Genomic DNA, 23438 nt, shown 5'->3' with positions numbered 1-23438 from the left:
ATTATATGTGAAATGTTTTGGTCAGGATGTCTCTAAAACCACAAAATATTTAAAGATTGAAAGTAATACAAGTGGAAGGATTGCTCTATGTACCTCCTGTATCCTTCTATTATTTTCTTAAACATATTTTGCTGAGTGCAGGAGAAAGGATAGAGCTTCGGTTTGATGTAGACCTTATGTTCTTACTCTCTCCCTCTTCAAGTGCTTTCATCAGCTTTCATCCAAACACACATTATAGTTAAATCAATGCAAATCTGGGGGCTCTGGAGTGGGTAACTAGGTGACCTTTTCAGAGGACACATAGTCCTTAAACTATTTAGCCGTGTTGGGAAGTTAATTCCTCTATAAACAATGATATTGGATTTATAGGATATGATGTTCACTAGTTTGTAGGTAGGTTATACTCACATATCCACCATATCAATTATAAACTGCTCCTGCTTGCATGTCATAAACTATGGTATGAAACCATAGTTTAACCTTACATGCACCCATTTCCTTCTGCTTTGTGCTAAGAGAATTTCTATGGTAACCTTTACTGGAACTCACCCACCTCAAAACAAAGACAAAAAACAAAACAAACCAAACAAAAAAACACCAAAACCCAACCACCCCCCCCCCCAAAAAAAAAAAAAAACACCAGCCAAAAATCCCAGCAAACCCAAGAAACACAAAAAACCCTGACTGCACTTTTATGGAAAACATTCTTCCTCTTCATCACATCAGTCATTTGCCCTACCATTTCATAGTGGGCAATTGCAGAGACAACAATAAGCAGCAGGGAGTGAAAGATAGGTAGTGACAATGTCAACACTGTGGCAAAATGTGTTTGTCAGTACAACCTTGGTACACATTATGTAATTAAGGAGAGAGAATCTGGCCTCAAATTATTCATCCTCATTCCACTATGCATTCACAATCATTGAATATGGACAAAAAACTGTGGTCCTCTTAATTGTTGTCCGAATCTTTCATCTCATGGGACACCAATAGTTCCCATCTGTCCAAGCGGACAAAATTAATGTGTTTTGCAGCATGATCTGTTCCTTTAATAAAGATTCTGATCTCCCTTGGCTTAGCTCAGTAGCTCTGCATTACACCTAATCTCCTTAATAAGAGACAAAAAACTAGGTTAAAGGAATGCTAAGGCAAGCTCATGACCAGAGGGAGATTCACAGTGCAGGCTACAGCCTTTGCTATTGAAGCATAGTAGGTCACACTAGACCTCTGGGTTTTGCCTGCACCAGACAACCCCCATGCAAATCTGTGAGGTGCTTTGTTCCTTTGGAACCCATGCATCAGCAAGAGAGCTCAGGTCCTCACAACTGCTAAGCGCCTTCAAGGACGGGAATATGACTATGAATTTTATTGCTTTCATTACCAAGTTTCACCAACCTAACACAGTTTTAATTAATTTAATATGGGGTTTGTATTACCTTGGGTTTTTTATTATTTGGGAACTTTTCAATTACAGATAGATAAGTCATTGGAAACACAATATTAATAACAGAAAAGTGTACAAAACATGATAACCATCTGTAATAAATTCAGTTTTCACAGAAATACACAGATAGTCATACCTTTCTCTACTGCAAATGACTAAATTACCGCATTTACCAGTGACAGAAAGGAAAGTTTTCAGGAGTGCCATTGACTATTCATGTGGCACACTCTGTTTTGCAAGACCCCTGAAGCGTAGCATCATAAATTCAAAGAGACTTTCTCTGGTTAATACTGATGTCTGGAACCAAATACTAGCATGGTTCTGAACTATCTTTTTTATTAAAAAAAAAAAAAAATCCAGTGGCAGGAAATCTTTATTTCTATGCACACTTTTAAGTTTATAATACAAAGTAAAAAAATGAAATTTTAGCTAAGAAGAGTTCTGTTCCCTAATGGACGATGTAGTTTGCCAGTTCATTCCCCACACCTACATTCTCCTTCACAGACCTTAATTGCCTACCAAACCATTCTAGACATTATAGGCAGGAAGTTCATACTGGAAATCTTCTCAGAGAAAGACCACCACACTTAAACTGAAATACAAGTTATTACGGTGGGGAAAATTTAGAGATTCCCTAGGAAATAGTTTTTGTGAAAAAATCTTCTCTAAGATGCAATTTTCTTTACATCATATTCAGACAACAGAGATGCAATTGAAAGGAAACCCATGGAAATGAAGTTTACCTATTCCTACTCAATCCTGATAGACACAACTGGAAAATTAACCTGCTAAGATTATATAGATATCACTTACCTCCATGATGTCTAAATGCACATTTTGGTTATCCATTTTTTTTGATAACCAGATCCTGCAAGCATCCTGCTTTCTTATGAAAATGTAGTTGGTATAATTCCTGAAAATTGATGTTTTCAATAAACTCATATCTTGACAAGTCAATAAATGTTGACATAGATACAGTTCAATATTCTTTACATTTTTTTGGGTCTATATGAATTTCTGAAGGATTCCAAGTATTACATATGATGGTCTAAGAGAGTTTCTATTACACAAACTTATTTATTGGCTGATGACCTGTAGAAACAATATAGGACAGCTCTGCAAAATTCAGAAAGGAAAACATATTTAAATGAGCAAAGCTGCTGCAAGTTCCAAAGACAGAATATTTTAAAACATCAGGTTATGAGGAAACATTGAAAAGCAGAATCAACTTTAACAACTGAGAATCATTTTTACGATAACCATAGCTTGGAATGAAACCTATTCTGCACACTCACTTAAATCCTGATGGTTTTTGTGGTAATTCTCAGTTCTGCTAAGACTATCTTTCCAATAAGAAAAGAAAGCAATAAATAGGCAGACACTAGTTCTGTTTTAGACTTTCTCCATTAAAATGTTGTGAATAATTTGTAATTTATATTCAAATTAAGATCCGAAGAGGAAATTTCTAAGATTAAGGTCAGTAAAAGACAAATAGTTATTAGATATTTTCAGACCCTTTTTCAGGAAAGTGTGGTATTTTACAGCAAACTTTACTCAGCAAGCATACTACCATTTTGGCCATTTTCACTAGGAAGACTGCTGGACCTGAAGGGGGAATAGCTCTGCAAAGGTGCTAAACTAGAGATCAGGAAATCTGATTTCTTCTTCTAGGTTTACCTACATTTCAGTTATATATAGCTTTAAGTCTCACAATGAAATGTTCAATATATCTGCTTGTCTGACACAGGCCTTGAGTGTGTTCATATTTGATACTACAGATTCCCCAAAACCAAGGACTGTACTTAACGGCATGTTTAGAATCTCAGTGTCGTGGTTTAAACCCAGTCAGGTAATTCATTCGCTCACTTCTCCCCCCTTTCTTGCCCTCCCCCTGCTCTCGGAGGGACGGAGAGGAGAATGGAAAAGAATGCAACTCCCACGGGTTGAGATAAGAACAGTTTAGTAACTAAGGTATAACACAAATCACTACTGCTACCACCAGTGATAATAATGATAAAGGAAATAACAAGGGAAGAGAATACAACACCTCAGCACCAGCCGACCGATAACTTGCCCCCCTCAGCCCGACCAAGCACCGACCGATACCTCCTCCAACCCTGCAGTCTCCCAGCCCTTCCAGCTAACTCCCAGTTACCTCCTGGGCATGACGTGCTGTGGTATGGAATACCTCTTTGGCTAGCTCAGGTCAGGTGTCCTGTCTCTGCTTCCTCCCGGCTTCCCCTCCTCCCTGGCAGAGCATGAGGCTCACAAAGTCCTTGGCCAAACCAAAACATCACTATCAGTTCTGTTCCCAGGCCGAAAGTCAAAACACTGCACTGCACCAGCTACCAAGAAGGAGAAAAATGACTGCTACTGCTGAACCCAGGACCCTCAGCAAATACATATTAGAGCTTATGGATCGCTTGTGCATTTGGGTCTCAGTTTCTCTCTTCCCTTTAAACAGTTTGTGCAGGTGAGCAGTTCCACTGAGTTCAACAGAGATTATACATCTGTCAATCCTTCCTTGAACTCACCTGGACCAGGCTGGTAGGTAGCTTGAATTTTATAAGGGAGTATTTATATGAGTTTATTTCATTCCCAGAGAATCAGCATCTAGCAGAGGGAGTGAAGTGCCAATTATTTTCTTTATTGAAATTATGACAGGAAAACAAAAATTATGGGGAGAAATAAGATAATTTTTAAAACCATTTTAAAATAAAATGTACAGCATAATGAAAATATTTCTTAATTCTTATTTACTAATTCTTTATTTACTGTTCTGGCCTGTGAAGTATAAATTGGAAGATTTACATATGATGGGTCTAATGTTAGCATTATGGAATCATAGAATCATAGAATAGTTAGGGTTGGAAAGGACCTTAAGATCATCAGGTTCCAACACCCCTGCCATGGACAGGGACACCTCACACTAAACCATATCACCCAAGGCCTCGTCCAACCTGGTCTTGAACACTGCCAAGGATGGAGCATTCACAACCTCCCTGGACAACCCATTCCAGTGCTCACCACCCTAACAGGAAAGAATTTCCTCCTTATATCCAATCTAAACTTCCCTTGTTTAAGTTTTAACCCGTTACCCCTTGTCCTATCACTACAGTCCGTAATGAAGAGTCCCTCCGCAGCATCCCTATAGGGCCCCTCCTGTAAAGAGTCCAGTGACAGTTGATTCTGATTTTTCTGATGACTAATATGTAGGAATATAGGAATCAGGAATCAGATAACACATGATCATGTGTTATCTCGTTGAATATTTTCTCTCGGGGGCCAAAGCCAACTTTATGGTTTACCATTTAGTTCCTGCAATACCACCCGCCCAAACTAGATGGTCAGATTATTTCCATTTCTTTCATCTCCTCAGAGGTTTGTATTGCTCCACACCAGTAATATAAGAACATCCTATTTTCCACCTTCTGCAGCCCTGTTACTCGGTATATTTTATACTGTTTACAATTGACTTCCCCCTGACAACTCCCATATGACCCAGTGAGCTGCTAAGCACGCTGCACTGCAGATGCCTGATGAACCTCAGCTGCTCTGTCAGGCTCAAGCAGTTTGCAGACCATATATAATTATAAGCACACATGAAGTTAAGCACATGCTTACCTGCTTTGCTAAACTGTAATTTGAGTCCAAGCTCAAAAGACAGCAAATATTTCTCTTCACATTTTGTGCATGGAATGAGAGACACCTGAAGGTAGCTGGTAGGTTGATTAGTATTCGAACTAATAGTCTATTAAAATGTAAATTAAATAAATGCTACTGCCTGGAAAATAAATGAATTTTTAGCAACTGTCATCAGACCTGGATTCTACCTCCAGCCTCTCTGAGCTCATCAGCTGGATTCCAGCCCAGATGAAGTGGGCAGGAGAGCACAGGAACCTAATGAGAATAAATGCGAATTAGTTTAGCACTCTCATGCAGCTAAATTATCCAAAGATGTTTGGAGCAGACTACCTGAGGATTAATTCAGCAGAGGAATGTGCTGGCAGAATTCCAGCATTTTAACCAAACAGGTATTTGTCATGGACATCATAGAAAATACTTTGAATTGCATTAAAATTCTCCTCAGTAGTGCCTCAAAGTCCAGCTTCTTCCTTGGAAATCTCCCAGGTACACACCTGTGTAAGAAGACATGGGACTGGTCTTACTGTGTGAATCACAGCCCCTCTGCCTCTTTCATCTTTGCGGTCAAATACCTACTTCTTTTGTTGAGCAAAGCTTTGGGTATAGCTCTGCAAAGACTCAAGAGTGACTACATCTCAGTTCCAAAAGTTCAAAGCAGGGCTGGAGATGTGTATTGGGCACTGTGCTCTGAGATTTGCAGGGGAACCCTCCAGCTGTGTTTGGAATACGGATGGTGTAGACGCAGCCTCAATGGGCTGGCAAGGAGTAGCCCAGCCGTCACACTTGCGCTTAGAGAGCACAGACTCCACAATGCCAACAGCACCAAGAAGTCATAGAAGTTGGTGGCTCTTCTGTCCTCTCCAAGAGGCTATAGTGCTGTCTGAACAGGCACTAGACAATGTGACATGGACGGACATCAATTTGATGGATGGAGCACTCGGTGGATAAAGAATTGTCTGGATGGCTGCACACAAAGAGTTGTTGTCAACGGCTCAATGTCCAGCTGGAGACCAGTAATGAATGGTGTCCCTCAGGGATTGGTGTTGGGACCAGTCTTGTTCAACATCTTTGTCAGTGACATGGACAGTGGGATTGAGTGCACCCTCAGCAAGTTTGCCAATGGCACCAAGCTGTGTGGTTCAATTGATTTGCTGGAGGGAAGGGATGCCATCCAGAGCGACCTTGACAAGCTTCCTGAATTATGGGGACTTCAATCAACTCCCGATCTCTGCCAGAGAACTTGGGAGCTGAGTACCCTGAGGATGGCTGGTTTGACTTAAAGACTGAGGCAAAGGCAGCATTAAGTACCTCAGCCTTTTCTTTATCCTCAGTCACTAGGTTTCCCCTAGTATCCAGTAGAGGATGGAGGTTCTCCTTAGCCCTCCTTTTATTGCTAATATGTTTGTAGAAGTACTTTTTATTATCTTTTATGGCAGTGGCCAGATTTAGGTCCATCTGTGCCTTCACCTTTCTAACTTTATCTCTACATAACCTGACAACTTTCTCGTACTTTCGATGTGGTGACAGTCTCTTCTTCTACAGGTGTTAAATTATCTTCTTTTCTTCCTGAGTTCAAGAAATAATCTTTCTCAGCCAGGCTGGTCTTCTTCCCTGTTGGTTTAATTTTTGGCACATAGAGACTGCCTGCTCCTGCACAAGCATTTCACTCTAGAAGAGTGTCCAGCCTTCCTCGACCCCTTTGTCCTTTAATAATGTTTCACAAGGAATTCTGCCAATCAGTGTCACAAACAGGCCAAAGTCAGCCCTCTGGAAGTCTAAGGTGAAGGTTTTGCTGACGTTCCTGACTTCTGCAAAGACTGAAAATCCAATCACTTTGCCCAAAAATATATACAGGTGAGATTAAATTCTTAATCTTTTTCAAAGCAGTCAGATTGGTTATCAGATAAATTTTTCATACAAAACAATCATATTTTGTCCACTAGAGTCTCTGGATAGGCATCAGAGCACAATAGTCCTTCAGCCCCACTCTGCTACCAAGCCAGCACTACCAGTAGTCAACCGCCTGGTACTGCAGGTTACAGCACTGGACCTGCCTGTCAGGGACAGTAGATAATGGTCCATGCTGAAACACACAAAGTCCTGTTTGTCTGCTTTGGCTCCTCCACAGAAGGTCACGCTTTGGCTCCTCCCTGAGAGTCCTGCTTTGGCTGCTCCCCAGTTCTGCTTTAGAACTGCCCATAAAAGTCCCGACCCTTGGAGACCTTTCTAGATATTGCTGGCCACTTCTCCCAACGTAGGCTGGCCCTCTGTGTCAGAATGAGTGTGCAGTTTTGTCAGTATAAAAGCCTGAGCCTCATGCGATGCAGGGAGACAGAACCTCATACCACCCAGGTCAACATTGCCTCCATGGGGATGCCCACTAAGGTTGAGCCTGCCACCTTGCACTGCGATGATGTTTCTTGGAGCTGGTCTCCTGGTCGTCATTAGATGGTCCTTGGGATTGGTAAGATAACCAACCATCAGACATATCCTTTACTGTATCTTTTGTTACCTTTATATTTTCCCTGTATTAATAAACTAGTTATGATTCTTTATTGTGTTGCATTTCTCTCAACCTGGAATCCATGAACTCTGGAGCAACCTGCCACAGCTTCATGTAAAAGATAAATGTGCCTCCCATCTGCTGTAACAAGGGAGTGAGCTGTGTGTCTCAGGCTTTGCATGAAACTTGACAAGCATAATACGGGGAAGACCTCCCCTAAAACGTCCTCCCTCAACATATTGTGTTGTATGAAGAAAATCTTGAGCTAGTGCTGACAGTTATCTTGTCTTTGTCTCGTATTTTCCTTGGCAAAGAAAGAATAATCTTTGGTTCCAATATCTAATTATTTAATAGCTGGTAAAAATCACTACTTTAACAGATACTTTACTGCCAGAAAACCAACTTTCCTCACAAGGAGAATCATAGAGAAGGGAAGGAAGTTTTGTTTTTTCATAACTACTGCCAATAATAATTGAGTGAGTTTAAAGTGACAGCTATAGTTTCTGTCACCTTGAATCCAGCAGCAAGTAAAACCACTCTCTGTGGCAAGGACTTGTTTTTGTTCTTTGCCTTCGGACACCTTCACACAATAGAACTATGAACCATAACTCCAATTTCTAAGCACTATACACAAATAGCTGTTATCTGATTAGAAAGTAAAGACTAAGCTCATGTCCTTAATACGAATCTGATTTTACTCAGTTTTCACAATACATTCACAACCTGCATGACAGAGAAAAGCACACCTGGCAGAAAAGAGATGATGACCCTTTTACCTTGAAAATATAATTTGAATTCTAAGAGCACAAAGGAAGAGAAATTAGGCCTGGTTTTTATCTTTACCTGAGCTTGATTAGGTCGTAGAAAGTTCAGGTAATACTCATGCCTCACAACCACAATCATCACAGCAGTAGAGAGCTAATGGAACAGAAAGAAATGAATAGAAATTAAAACTTTTTAACGAATATTCCAGCTGCCTGATTGCAAAGAAAAGGTTCAAAATAAAAACTGTCTAGAAGTATATTGACACATTTTGTTCTGATTAGCATTCAAATTATGTAAGTTAGCAGCACAGCCAGTGAAACTATTACCTGAGAGCACTCCCCTGACTGAAGATGTTCTGAGAGGAAAGCTGAATTTAAAAACCATTATGACCATGCATTTAAATGTTTTAAATTATCATTATCATGCATGAAACTGCATAAACAGTCTTATTTTCTTTCTGAAGTGACCAGACTTTTTTGTTTGCTGTTCTGTTTTTTGGGGTTTTTCTTTTAACTTAATGCCACCACAAAGTAAGGTCATCCTAATAGACCAAAGTGGTTCAAAAGTCAAAGATGGTATTTGCCACAATTTGCAAACATTAGCATTGATAAATATTGGGATGGAGGGGTGGGGCAGGGAGATGAAAAAGACATTCTGAACTGATCTCATTTTCCAGAAGTGACTGGCCATGCTGGAATCTCAGAATGTCTTTAAAAGATTCCAAGCTAGAGGCCCAAAATTCAGGTGCATAAAAACATTAGCACTTTTTTATTATTGCCCTTGTATCTTGAATCAGACTGTGCAAATTTCTGAGTAATCAGTTGAGGTGAACGGTAGACCATTATAAGATTTCACAGCCTATGCAGAACCTTTTAATCTACACAAGCAGCTGGGACTATTCATGCTGTTGGAGAGGCCATAATTGCTCATTGCTTAGATTAGGTCACCCAGCCTAGACAGGGCACAAAGGAAAACAGGACTGAGAGTTCTAGTAAGCTGTCAGCTGCAGGAAAGAGGCAATGAGCTCTTGGCTTAGAAAATCAGACAGAGAACTGGATATCACTATATTAGATAGCAGGATCACACAAAGAGCTGTGGTCTGTACGCAAAGAGTTGTGGTCAATGGCTCAATGTTCAGCTGGAGACCAGTAACGAGTGGTGTCTCTCAGGGATCGGTGTTGGGACAAGTCTTGTTTAACATCTTCGTCGCTGACATGGACAGTGGGATTGAGTGCGCCGTCAGCAAGTTTGCCGATGACACCAAGTTGTGTGGTCCGGTTGATACGCTGGAGGGAAGGAATGCCATCCAGAGGGACCTTGACACACTTGTGAGGTGGGCTGATGCCAGCCTTATGAAGTTTAACCATTCCAAGTGCAAAGTCCTACACTTGGGTCGGGGCAATACCAGGCATAGCTACAGGTTGGGCAGAGAAGAGATTCAGAGCAGCCCTGCAGAGAAGGACTTGGGGGTGTTGGTTGATGAGAAACTGAACATGAGCCAGCTTCAGTGTGTGCTCACAGCCCAGAAAGCCAACCGTATCCTGGGCTGCATCAAAAGGAGCGTGACCAGCAGGTCGAAGGAGGTGATCCTGCCCCTCTTACTCTGCTCTTGTGAGACCTCACTTGGAGTGTTGTGTGCAGTTCTGGTGTCCTCAACATAAAAAGAACATGGAGCTGTTGGAACAAGTCCAGAGAAGGGCCACGAGGATGATCAAGGAACCAGAGCACCTCCTGTATGAAGATGGGGCTGTTCAGCCTGGAGAAGAGAAGGCCGCATGGAGACCTCATAGCAGCCTTCCAGTATCTGAAGGAGGGCTATAGGGATGCTGGAGAGAGAGTCTTCATTAAGGACTGTAGTGACAGGACAAGGGGTAATGGGTTAGAACTTAAACAGGGGAAGTTTAGATTGGATATAAGTTCTTCACTGAGTTCTTCACTGAATTCACCACCTTCACTGGTGGTGAGGCACTGGAATGGGTTGCCCAAGGAAGTTATGAATGCTCCATCCCTGGCGGTGTTCAAGGCCAGATTGGAAAGAGCCTTGGGTGATATAGTTTAGTGTGAGGTGGCCCTGTCCATGGCAGATGTTTTGGAACTAGATGATCTTAAGGTCCTTTCCAACCCTAACTATTCTATGATTCTATGATTCTAAGATAAGTTTTTCCACCAGCTCTAGAAAGGCTTTACATTTATATCTGGTTTTGATGTTTCAGAATCTGATGTTTTTCCTGACTATAAATATACTTGTACTATATACTTATCTTTCCTTGTTTTGAATCTTCTGATGAAAAGTACTAAATATGTAGCCTTCTATTTTTGGAGACGCCTAAGGTGAGATAACTCTCCCTGCATTGAGATTTCATGTTTTTTTAGAGAGGCTTGGACTCATATCAAAGAACTCTTTGCACATTAAAAAAATCTATCAATCCCACCACTGTTGATCAAAGAAAACTAGTATATCAACTGGTAGCAATAGCAGTTGGGGAAAGAAAAGTCAATAGCAAAATTGCAACAAAGCAATGACACTGATTCCAAGTTGGAACATGAGTCCTTTCCTCCTGAGAAATTCAGCATGCCGAAATGTCTTCACACTATTCTTGATTTAGCTAATCCAAATGTAGACAGAAGTGACACCAGATGAGTCAGGCACACCGTCTGGACTCAAACTCTGAATTTGTAAGTGACAAACTCACAAAAGTTTGCTTGGATGTTTCACTCCAACAGTAAACCAAAAGCCAAATTTCCCATTTAGATTTCAGACAACTTGCAGTTGAACATATCCAAAAGTTAAGGGGCTTGCTAAAGGCTTGTGTTGCTAGGATTAAATAAAAATTATCTAAGAACTCCAATTATAACCCATTTCAAGTTAGTGGAAAGGGCTAACAGAGACAGGTGGAAAGGACTGTTATGGAAGTTGTGTGCAGTGGCTGCTTTCATTCATCCACTGAAATTCATATGCATAGGTTATGTCAAGTAATGGTAGCTAACATACATTCGTTGGTAGCCAATGAAATCTCAGAAAGCAGTTATTCCCTAGTTATAGTTGCTCAGAAGGTGTCTTCAGACAGAAAACAGCAGGCCTCATTCTCTGACAGATATAGAGATCCCTTATTTTAGCTGGACTGCCATTAAAGCACAACAACATGGTCTATAAGACACCATCTCACAATGCCTTCTGGGGTATTTATAACTGCTAAGATGTGTACAGTACCTCACGCAGTGTATGACTGAAGGGCTGATCTTTGCTGAATAACGTCTTCTTAGGAATCTCTCCTTCATGGTTTGTAAGATGATATTCCTAATATCACTAGCAATTAATAATATGATCTTCCTCACTGCTAAACTTGTTTCTTCTGTCATGTCTAACGTATGTCTATGATAGGAAAGAACATCTACACTTAAAACAGAAATTATCAGTTCCATAAAGCATTGCACTCTAATCTACACCCTAGCCTATGAATAAATGGATATGGAAGAGATTAATCCAATTGGGGTGTTCCATTTTAAAAGGAAGTCATCTGATCTTCACGCTCCATTTAGTAATTCCAGGACTGTAATTCTTAATGGGAATTCAGAAACTTTTTCCAGGGAGTGGAAGGTGGTGGGAAAAGAAACAGGTGAGGAAGTGGGAGGAAAAGAAATACGACCATGATCAAGGTAAAATGAAGTGATTAATGCTCTGAGACTTAAAATAATAAAATTGTAGCTAAATGGAGTACATTGTATCATCTAATGGACAAAACATTGAAGTTTGAGTACCTGAATAATTACTGTGTTTAGCATGCACAATGTTTGATAATCCTTCCTGAATAATTGTAGTGTTTCTCCCATAATTTGTATCTGGCAATTGATTAGTCTGAAGGTTGCTATGGTAAAAATACTTAGCTTATGCAGCATATCACGTAAGGAGCAGGTACAAACTAAAAGGGAGATTGCTGTCTGTAAAGCACCTTATAATTTTATCATGTTGATTATATTAATTGTCAAAGATATTAAAATGGAAGGAGAAAAAGGGACCAACATAACTAAGACATTTCTTCCTACTGATTTCAATGGAATTGCAAAGTCAGAATTTTATTTGAAGATATTTACATCAGGATTAATAATTATTAAGTTATTAAATATACTTTTCTCCCATCTTCAAGCATCTGCCACCTCCTTGAGAAACTGATATTCTGACAAGATTTTCTTTTTCACTGGCACAAAGACAGACAGAGAGATGTCAAAATACCTTAGTCTTATCTTCATTATTGTTTATTACTGTTGCCACGTAGACACTTAGACACAAGATTTTTGATGCTAGGCATTGTAGAAAACTGCAACAAAAATGTATAAGGTAGCTGAGGGGTGGAGACACAGTGTAAGGAACTGGTAGGATAGTGTTAGCTTACTTGGGCATGAAAATGGGCATGACATGGTCATACCCACCATATGGTCTGTAAGTGTTTCAAATATCATAGCAAGAAAACATTTACAACGGATTTCAAAGAAACTCACAATACTCAGACTGGTAGGCTCAAGAAAGACTGTCACCTGGATAGATCTGTTCTCAACTGACACCATAGTGAGTAAAAGGCAAGTCTACCACAACTGGTATAGACAAAGTCTCTTCACAAGACCTGGCTTCTGTTTATGAATAAAGTACGTTCAATCCTTGATTAGTTTTCTCAGATGGCTTTGACAATCTGGACAGAAGATGAAAATTTTCTGGACAAGTCTGCATTATTTTTTTAAACTACTGGCCTTGATTTTAACGATCTCTAGTGTGTGTTTACTGCCCACTGCTGAAGCTTACGAGAATATGATTGGTAGTTTCATTGGCACTGTGGACAGAACAGATCCCTCTGCACTAATTCCAATCATCTTTGATTTGACCTATTTTAAAAATTCTTTTTGTGAGCCTCCTCATGTAATAAACTACAGCTAGTAGAAATGGCTAAAAGTTATTTCGGTTTACTGAAATTGAAGGAATTCTTTCCAGTATCTTCTTGCTCAGACAAACAGATGTGGTATCACATCTCATGGGAGCACCAAAAGGAGAAAGCCAAAAATGACAGCAGAAGGTGATCAATAACATATTTTTTAATGAGAGATTAGGAATGTAAGAAAAACTACAGTTTTGATGGCACATAAGTAGCCAAAGCAAATCATAAACCTGAAAACTGGAAAAGCAAAAGGCCACTCTGTGAGCAATGGAACTATTGGAGGCAAGTTTCCTATGCACCAAGATCCTATGTCACAGCCTACTGCTATCACCTGCCAGTTCTTCAGCACTTCCAAAGTTATCTCCCACAAATCTCACTGACCTGTTCTCACAGCTTTGCCTAAGCACCTCTGTTTCTGTCCCCCCACACATGTACCCATTCAAATGTCATTTATATAGCGCCTACATGTTTTTTTGTGACCCTGAAGCTGCATGCATTGAGACTATTTCTGAGCTATTTGGTGTGTACTGGTGAGCTAGCAGGCAGACACAGCCTGATGAACTTGCACTGCAGTCATTCCCTCAACAAGAGTGAGGATGGAGGAGATTCTCCTCTGTCCATGACCAGTTTTCACCAGTTGCACAATTTTCAACATCTGCATAATAATGTAAAGAAAGCTTGATATAAGGCATTCATATACACATATACACAGCCCATTCTCATATTTTCACTTTAGCCTCTCTTCCACACAAGAATGGGAGCACAGGCAATTTAAATCCATGCAGGAAACAAAAGCCTCTGCCTCATTTTCAGAAGTGTCAATGGGTGCATTGGAGCTGGATCCCCACTGGCTTTCCATTGACTTAGGTATATGCAGTAGTTCAACCCCAGCCGGCAGCTAAACACTACACAGCGGCTCACTCACTGCTCCCTGGTGGGATGGGGATAGACTCAGAAAAGTGAGAAAACTCATGGGTTGAGATAAAAGCAGTTTAACAAGTAAAGCAAAAGCCACACACACAAGCAAAGCAAAACAAGGAAGGAATTCCTTCACCACTTCCCATCCGCAGGCAAGTGTTCAGCCATCTCCAGGAAAGCAGGGATCCACCACACATAATGATTACTTGGGAAGACAAACACCATCACTCTGAGCATCTTCCCATTCCTGCTTTTTCCCCAGCTTTATATGCTGAGCATGATACCACATGGTATGGAGTATCCCTTGGGTCAGGTGGGGTCAGCTGTCCCAGCTGTATCCCCTCCCAAGTTCTTGTGCAACCGAAGCCTATTTGCTGGTGGGGTGGTGTGAGAAGCAGAAAAGGCCTTGGTTTTGTGTAAGCACCACTCAGCTATAACAAAAACATCCCTGTGTTATCAACACTGTTCTCAGCACAAATCCAATACGCAGACTCATAATAACTACTGTAGAGACAATTAACTCTATTCCAGCTGAAACCAGCATAGCATGCCAGACAATTCTGGCCTATTATAGTGTATCACTAATTTACAGAGAACACAGACTTTTTAGATGCCTCACTGCACTATCTTATGCTGTCTGCAAGGAGTAGCAAGTATATTCCTCTCTTTTTGAGAATGCGACATTTTTTTATTAATTTTGTAAACAAAATCCTTTTAAATATTTCACCTGTAGCTCTCCTTTTTCTTTCCTTTGCTCCTGAGAAACTTGTACTGCTTATTTTTCATAAAAGGCTTGTCAAGATGAGAAGCCATCACAGAAACATTTCAAAATTTCTCTGACAATTGGCTTATTCATAATCCAATTGCTCTGGCAGGCAAGAAACTCCAAAAGTTCCTCGATGAGACATGACAATTTTTACATGGATCTTTACAATACTTGCCAAGTGATTTTCACAGTCATGAAGTTTCTGTTAAAAGAATAGAGCAATGACAATCCCAGAGACTTCGACCACATGAAATGCAACTCAGTAATTTTTCTTCCTCCAGATTCTAGCCTAAAATTGCCATGTGAAGGGCACACAAGGCTAGGTGCTAGAGGCAGGTGAAATGATTCACCAAGATGTCTCTTTCTACCCAAACCCTCTTCCTGATATTGCAGATGGAAACTTCTCATAGTCTTGCTCACAGATGACTGTGCCCTCCTTCCAGGAACACTTCCTTTTCCTAGTATGCTGCATAGAAAAGCAGTGAAATGGCTCAGGAGAAGGCTTTGGAAGTGACAAGGAACAGCATTACACTATCAATAAAATATGCCTCACAAATGACTTGTGGTTTAAATGATTTATTTATACAGGGTTGCTATTTCATTGGCTAGACAGATTTGGTCAAATGTTTTCACAGTGCTTGTGAACATTAATACCAATTTCGAGTGGCTATTCAATTCCATGTTCATAGCCCTTGTTATTCAAGCTGCTGTGTGACTGTCAGAAGAAAACAGATTGCTGTTCATTTTAATCAGTCAGATCACAGTTTTATTGAACGTGCCTGTTTGATGTGATTGCATCTTGTGCAACTGAGTGAAATGAGACAAAAAGAGCAATTTTATATCACGTAGATAATAACAGATGCGCCCCTCAGAATTCATTATAGAAATCTGTTTTGCAGCCGTATGTTCCACTTCATGTGAAATCCTTTTGTTCTCATCAGCCTCTTCCTGTGTGAAACTACCACTTCGCATTTTGCGAGCATCGACCAATGGAATCTGATATTATTTTGTCCATATCTTTGGATCCCCTGCTAAATGTTGAAAACTAAAAAGTCTAGTTTTCCATAACCTACTAAAATAGCCTCCATGTAGTCACCTGTTTGTAAAGCACAAGATATATTTACCCTCTATTTTACTATATATCCTCTAAATTTCACTCTCTAATAACTGAAACAAGAGAGCTTTAGCAGTGAATGTTTTTTAAAAGATTTTGTTTCCTCTTCTGCCTCAGTCTAAGCCTTCAGGGTGAGCACAGCTCTATGAAATTTCAGCTCAGTCTTGGTGTCATTTTAGTTTAAGGTGTGTTCAAATCTGTACCCATCCAAATTCTCTTAGGTCTTCTATGTATGTGTTTGAAAAAAAATTACAGGTATCCTATGCTGCTTCTTTTCCTCATAACCTCTTTAAACACCTACGTGACTATGCTGACTAATATGCATTTTATTGGCTTGATCTTTAGCTGATGTCTATTCAAGTGGCTCCACAGATTTTAATGGAGTTATGCCAAATTACATTACTCCAGTGGTTTGGCTGAAATTCTATGCCCTTTGACATAATTGGCAAAGTTCCCATTGTTTTCAGTGGAGCAATTATTTCAGTGTATGTGCTTGGCATATAGAGACCCTCCTCAGCAGAAGGTCATGCAGTCAGGCAAGTGGTAGTATGCCCTTTTTAGAGGCATCACATTCATCCTGTGAGGTCTACTAGAAGTCAGCACTAAAGCACGAATTTGTTGACTTGGCAAAAGAAGGAATAAAAGAAAGGTTGGACAAACATGAATTAGCTTTAGCAAAGAGATGTCTCAGTGTAAATTTGAGCAGTGATTCAGAGTATTTCTTACTTTTCTTTGTCTTCTTTATAAAAAGCCACTGGCTTCCTTAAATATCTCTTTCTGTAATTAGAAATCATAATTTTCTCAGGGTCAACTCTGCAGGCATATGCACATCATAAATTTGGTAGAGCACGCACTGGAACCCAGTCATATCTCTGCACCCACTCCTCACAACCCACCCATTTAGTACCCTAACTTCTGTTTGAGGGCACATTTTAACTCCCCCATCCTTCCTTCACTTTCTGTGAGGCACTTCATCTGTTCTTGGAGACCCTGTTTTTTCCTCATATCCATATGTCTACAGCATCCACAATATCAGGACCCTACTGAGTTACATTTCCCATATCTCTATGTCTCCCCCTATGACACTTGAACGAGGATGCCATAGCTGTAAATCTAGTTCTCGTCATAAAGCCTAACCTCCATAACCAGCATCACCTTCCATCCATGGTTCTGTGTGAATTCTTGCTAATATCCTTCTTTATAAGCCCTTCTTCCTACCCCTAAATCCTTTCCCTTTTCCTATTTCATTCTAAGACCTCAGGTCCATATCCAACTCATGCTACACCAATGGCTTTATTCTTCAGCCTTCATTCCTACAGAATGCCTAATAATCTTGTAGCATAGAGTGGTGAATAAGGTAACTAGGTAATTATATTATCTTCTGTTCTTTTTTCAGCCAAACTAAGTATCAGATATATGATCTTGGGCCTCCAAAATCTATCATGTCTATCTATTTAGATTAAATTTATTAAGATGAGGCTGTAGTTTAGGTTTAAATAGTATCTTGCACAATAAGATACTGATCTGGGAACAATTTTGAAATCAGAGAAGTAGTTTCACTCATATAGGAAAAAAAGTTGTGGGATTCTTTTTATTTTCTTGGTTTAGTTTGACTTGGCATTTTATTAGAGGGAAGGATTTTTTATTGTTGTGTTTTTTTACAGTTTCATTGAAGCAGTCTGATAATTTTTTTCACTCTTTCCTCAGTCTGGACAGCAAATCAAAAAGTCAATCATTTGAACAATACTATCTAGCTTTTCTAAACTCCATTGAAATACCCACAATAACAGTAATAATTGATTTCCAGTCCTATTTCAGCAGGGGACATCACATACTTCAGCTATTGCCTTGTTAGGCTAGAGGTATGCTATGTGATAAAGGGACTGTTTCTCTGATGCATGTTTGAAGAGAGCAAAGGGATTTCTATTGCTTGTAAACCTGGAGAAGTCTGATAACACAAATATTTTTTAATCTGAAAGATATACTTTCATCAAGTGCAACTTTAGTATCCTGAGAGCAGATGTTAAGGTTCTGAAATGTCGGAAAAACCTGCCATAAAAACAAAAAAAAAAAACAAAAAAAAAAAAAAAAAAAAAAAAAAAAAAAGTGTAAATTGCATTTGTGTTAACAGTAAAGGGACAGATGCAAAATCCATATCAAAATTTTATAAATTGTATTTCAGGCCTCATGTTGCTTTGTGTGTGACATTAATGCTGTTGAAAACACATAAACATAAAAGCCTGATATAAACATTACCAACCAAGGCTGAAATAAAAGCAGGAAGATTGTCATTGACACTAGGAATATAAACATATCAGTCTTGTAATAGTATTATAAATAAAAAGGCTATTAATTTAACAATGGCCATATATATATATATATATTTAAGTAATGTCAGTGTTCACATTGCCAACCTTTGTATCAGCATTTACATGGGATCTCATAAAGCAGCATGCTTTCTGTTAACTTTTAAGAAATGATAGCTCAAACATGAGCATAAACATGATTCTGCTGCATAAATCAGGTCTGTACATGTTTAAATTCTATTGGTAATTTACAAATGTAAATATAAACAGAAATATCCTGGCCATGCATCAAAAGCACCGATATAACCAAAAACAGGCTCTGGAAATCATACCCAGGTTCTGCAGGTATGTGGTGTTAAAGCACAGAAGGACAAGTACATTTTTTTGTAAGTGATATTCATCATGCTCAGGCTTCAAAGTTCTTAAGGATTTTATACTAAGGGTGGAAAAGCATAGTATATGACCCTTGCAGGTATGCCCCAGCCCTATTATTTTCTTATTAAGACCTGGTGCTACCAGAGTCAATGGGAACTTCTGAGTTTTGTTATTTCTGTGGTGCCAAGCATTCATTCTACAACACATAGCTGCGAGTTTCTGCTTTTCATCAAGGCCACTGATCATAGGACCTTGGGAATATAGAAGCACCTAATGTTTGAGGAACTGAGAGACTGACAGTCCAAAGAGATCCAGATACATAACCAGCATAATATCTTCTTTCTTATGTGCAAGAAAGTTCAGATGTATTTTTAAAACCATGCCAAAAGCTGACAACTTCACTCAGCTCTCTTTCCATGCTGTCTCACTTAAGGGCCTTTAAAAGGGATGGCTGGGAGCTACATATAGACCAAAGATTTTGATTTTTATCCTTCCCTCTTAAAAGCAATTATGCAAGGTATCAAGGCTCATTACCATAAACAAGACCACTGGCAGAAAACTTGATTCCCAGACTCTATTCTGGAATCATAAGACAGATCTCTCTCCAATTAAAGCATTTGGTTTCATTGATGCTTCATCTGCACTGTAGCACACAAGAGGATGGAAGACAGTTACTGCGTTCTCCGAATCTTTTCCCTCTCCTCCAGTCGTCACTGAAGCTACAGACAGTCTGGGGAGGGGGTTTGGTATGTGTGATTTACATGCAATTTTTATGAGCTGAATTTGATAGAAGGGAAGTACATACCAATGTTTTGTTCACAGCAGAACCCTTTTTCCTTGATGCAGGCCCCTGTTCTACATGTGATGATCTAAACTGTCAATAGCCAAAAGGAGTTACAGACAGCAGCAGACGATCAGCAAAACTACAAAGAGGTATTCACAGCACAGAATTATAGCTATCTGAAATCAACATAATCACCTTCTACAGCCAAAACATAGAGCAGGATGTCCAAAACTTGCTAATATAAATATGCCCCTCATAGTTCTTACAAAAACATATATTATGAAGTTAAGTGAGTAAATAAACTAATCTGCCACAAACAACAATGGCCCCGGGCTTTAGACCTCATTGAGTAAAATGCAGTGTCAGTGCATCTCTGTAAAGGACTGCTTTTATTTTTCTCAGGGCTGAGCTCCATTTCCATAAGGAAATTCTCTCTTCAACATACATAGGTGAAGAGGAAGCATCACTGCTCAGTTATTTCCCTCTTGTGGAATAAATTCATACTTATTATATCTTAGATTTATCCAAAGGAGATCTGATCAGCCAAACTGCAAAGGCACAGAAATTTACTCTCTCATTTCTGCATGTGTTAAGAGGTCAAGGAGAATATCTCTTGGATCTTTGGCTTCTAACCATTCTGTGAGTCTTCTGGTCATGCAGCTGGATATCTTCAGGGAGACTGTTGGAAAGCACCCAAAACCTATCAAATTATTCAGGCTTTATACATTGCTATAGGTTACCAGCCAAGCTGAAATCAGCATTTAAGCAGCAGCCTATAGACTCTTAAAGCAGTTGAATCTAAACCAAGGATTTGCCCAGTGTGTAAGTTTCATGAAGATTAATGTCTAAACTAGAGTCAAAACTAAACTTTCAGTAAAGACATATCTAATGAGTTACTGTCCTCCAGCTCTAAATGAATCCCATGAGAAATGTACATGAATAATAGGCTCTGATGATCTCTAAAGCAGCTCCAGTCTATTACAGGTAACCGTAGCAAAAGTGTAATTACTATGGTTCCTTCTGAATTTTTTCCTTCCCCTGTTCTTTTTCCTGGAAAGCCATGTAAAAAAAAAGGCAGAATTATAGCAACACTGTTAGGACACTGTGAAAGAAACAGGAAAAATGACCTAAATTAGTTATTTCTCCCTGGGCAGTGAGCAAACACAGTAAGGAGGGCAGAGAACAGTTGAGGTAGTAAAAAAATACTATAACAAACACTGCAGATTTTATAATCTCACCATTTTTTCACCTAAACCAGTGAAAATAATCTAAAACAGTGTGGAGGGTAAAAGATAACTTGATGCCTCACTATAACTGTGCTACTAAATCACTGATAACAGAGAATTGTACCTTTATATTTTTTATCCTTCCACTCAGCTACAAACTCAGTTAACAGTGAATGAAGCATGCTAGTGTTTGAAAGATGTAGGGTCGCATACAAAATAAACTGTAAGATGAAGGTAGTAAGCAGAAATGGAAGAGCACAGCTGTATCTAAATTGCAGGACCTTGCAGCATTTCTCAGTTCTCAAATCAGGATGGGAAATCCAGACATGATTAGACTACTAAACCTGTGTGTAGACATAGGCAAAACCAGAGATTTCAATTTCCTGATCCAACATTATTTCACAGAACAGAAGCAGAAGAAATCTGGTTGGTAAAGCAACCAAGGCAGCAGGAGTCTAGGCACAGCCTCAATGTACAAAGTAGGTTATAGCTAAACCATTACAGTATAACTAACAGGATATGGACAGCCTTTGAAGATGGTGGTGGAATAAATTCCTAATTCCCACAGGTGAAACAGGAGAGTTATTCAAATCTCCCCCTTCCCTCCCTCCCATTATGAGCACAGCAGGTGAAAGACAAGGCTAAAGTCACTGTTCATCTCAGCAGTTTACTTCATCAAGGTCTTCAGCAGGCAAAAGTTTAGATGGGCATAAATCAGAAGCCCTGCCCAGTTAGCACCATGAAATCAAATTTTGCAGTATTATATTTTGTTACATCCATACTCTTTGCTTTAATAAAACATCCCTAAACTGTATTATTGCTACTCGGAATATAACTCATTTTGAGTAGCCAAGGGCAGTTTGGGTTGGGTTTTTCCTTTTCACTGATAATTGGCAATGGTATGAGAGATCTGGAAATGTTTACCATGAACATACTTCTGCCATCTCCTTGGCTTATAAGATAGAAACACTGATTGATACTGATTTGGGATCAGGCATAAGAAGTTATTGCATCTTAGCTGGCCCTCTGTAGCTCTCCACATGCATGCTTTTTTAGCCTACAGTTCACTTCTCTTGGCCTCTTATCACTTAAAACATTAGTATACTTGAATATTTAATCAAAATGCTCACTGGTTTTCTGAATGTCAGAATTTGGAGGGAGGTGAAGAACACAAACACATTGACTCACCATAGAATCATAGAATCGTTAGGGTTGGAAAGGACCTTAAGATCATCTAGTTCCAGCACCCCTGCCGTGAGCAGGGACACCTTACGCTAAATCATATCACCCAAGGCCTCGATCAACCTGGTCTTGAACACTGCCAGGGATGGAGCATTCACAACCTCCCTGGCAACCCATTCCAGTGCCTCACCACCCTTACAGGAAAGAACTTCTTCTTATATCCAATCTAAACTTCCTCCAGTTAAGTTTTAACCCATTACCCCTTGTCCTATCACTACAGTCTCTAAGGAAGAGTCCCTCCCCAGCATCCCTATAGGCCCCCTCCAGATAGTGGAAGGCTGCTATGAGGTCTCCACACAGCCTTCTCTTCTCCAGGCTGAACAGCCCCAACTTCCTCAGCCTGTCTTCATACAGGAGGTGCTCCAGTCCCCTGATCATCCTCCTGGCCCTTCTCTGGACTTGTTCCAACAGTTCCATGTCCTTTTTATGTTGAGGACACCAGAACTGCACACAATACTCCAGGTGAGGTCTCTGGAGAGCAGAGTAGAGGGGCAGGATCACCTCCTTCGACCTGCTGGTCACACTCCTTTTGATGCAGCCCAGGATACAGTTGGCTTTCTGGGCTGCAAGCGCACACTGAAGCCAGCTCATGTTAATTTTCTCATCAACCAACACCCCCAAGTCCTTCTCCGCAGGGCCACTCTGAATCTCTTCTTTGCCCAACCTGTAGCTGTGCCTGGGATTGCTCCTACCCAGGTGTAGGACCTTGCACTTGGCATGATTAAACTTCATGAGGCTGGCATCAGCCCACCTCACAAGTGTGTCGAGGTCCCTCTGGATGGCATTCCTGAGTAATCACAAACCTAGAATGCTTTTTGGTGTGTGACTATTTACCTGTGTTTTGAGACTTTATTAACTGGAGATTGTAAAGTGCTTAATGATCCCTGGATGGAAGGTAGTTTATACCACACTAAGCTAAAACATAAATAAGGATAAAGTACAGGTATATGCTATATGTGGAGAATGGTCTCCAAAGAGGGAAAATCAGGGGATTGATTTTTATGCTTATAAAGGTCCGTAGGGAGTTCTGCTCTAAAATCAGTGACACATGCAATAAGCTCATGTGGATGGATGGGGAGCTTAGTGTGAAGATAGATGTAGATTTACAGCCCACAAGGTGCTCTGCAATAACTTGCCATGAGGGTTTTCTTAGCCTACACTGAGAATGCCTTTGTGTGTAGTAGTCTAATAAACTATTTTGCCCTTGTTCCATATTAGATAGGTTTCCTACATCAGCTGACACACCAATTTCTACACATTATCTTTTTCTGCAATGGTAAATATTGTAACAATGTCTGGATAAGTTACACTTGGGTCTCTTTATATTCACCAAATATGTAGTCAGGCAGGCAGTACAAGCATATGAAATCCAATTCCCCTCTGCCGTAAACCGGAATGCTTCCCTAGAAGCCAAGGTAGACCCAG

Source organism: Pezoporus occidentalis, unplaced genomic scaffold (genome assembly GCF_034315485.1).
Source record: "Pezoporus occidentalis ecotype Australia unplaced genomic scaffold, CSIRO_AGI_Poc_V1 ctg12, whole genome shotgun sequence".
Lineage (NCBI taxonomy): Eukaryota > Metazoa > Chordata > Aves > Psittaciformes > Psittacidae > Pezoporus > Pezoporus occidentalis.
This window is presented reverse-complemented; position numbering follows the sequence as displayed.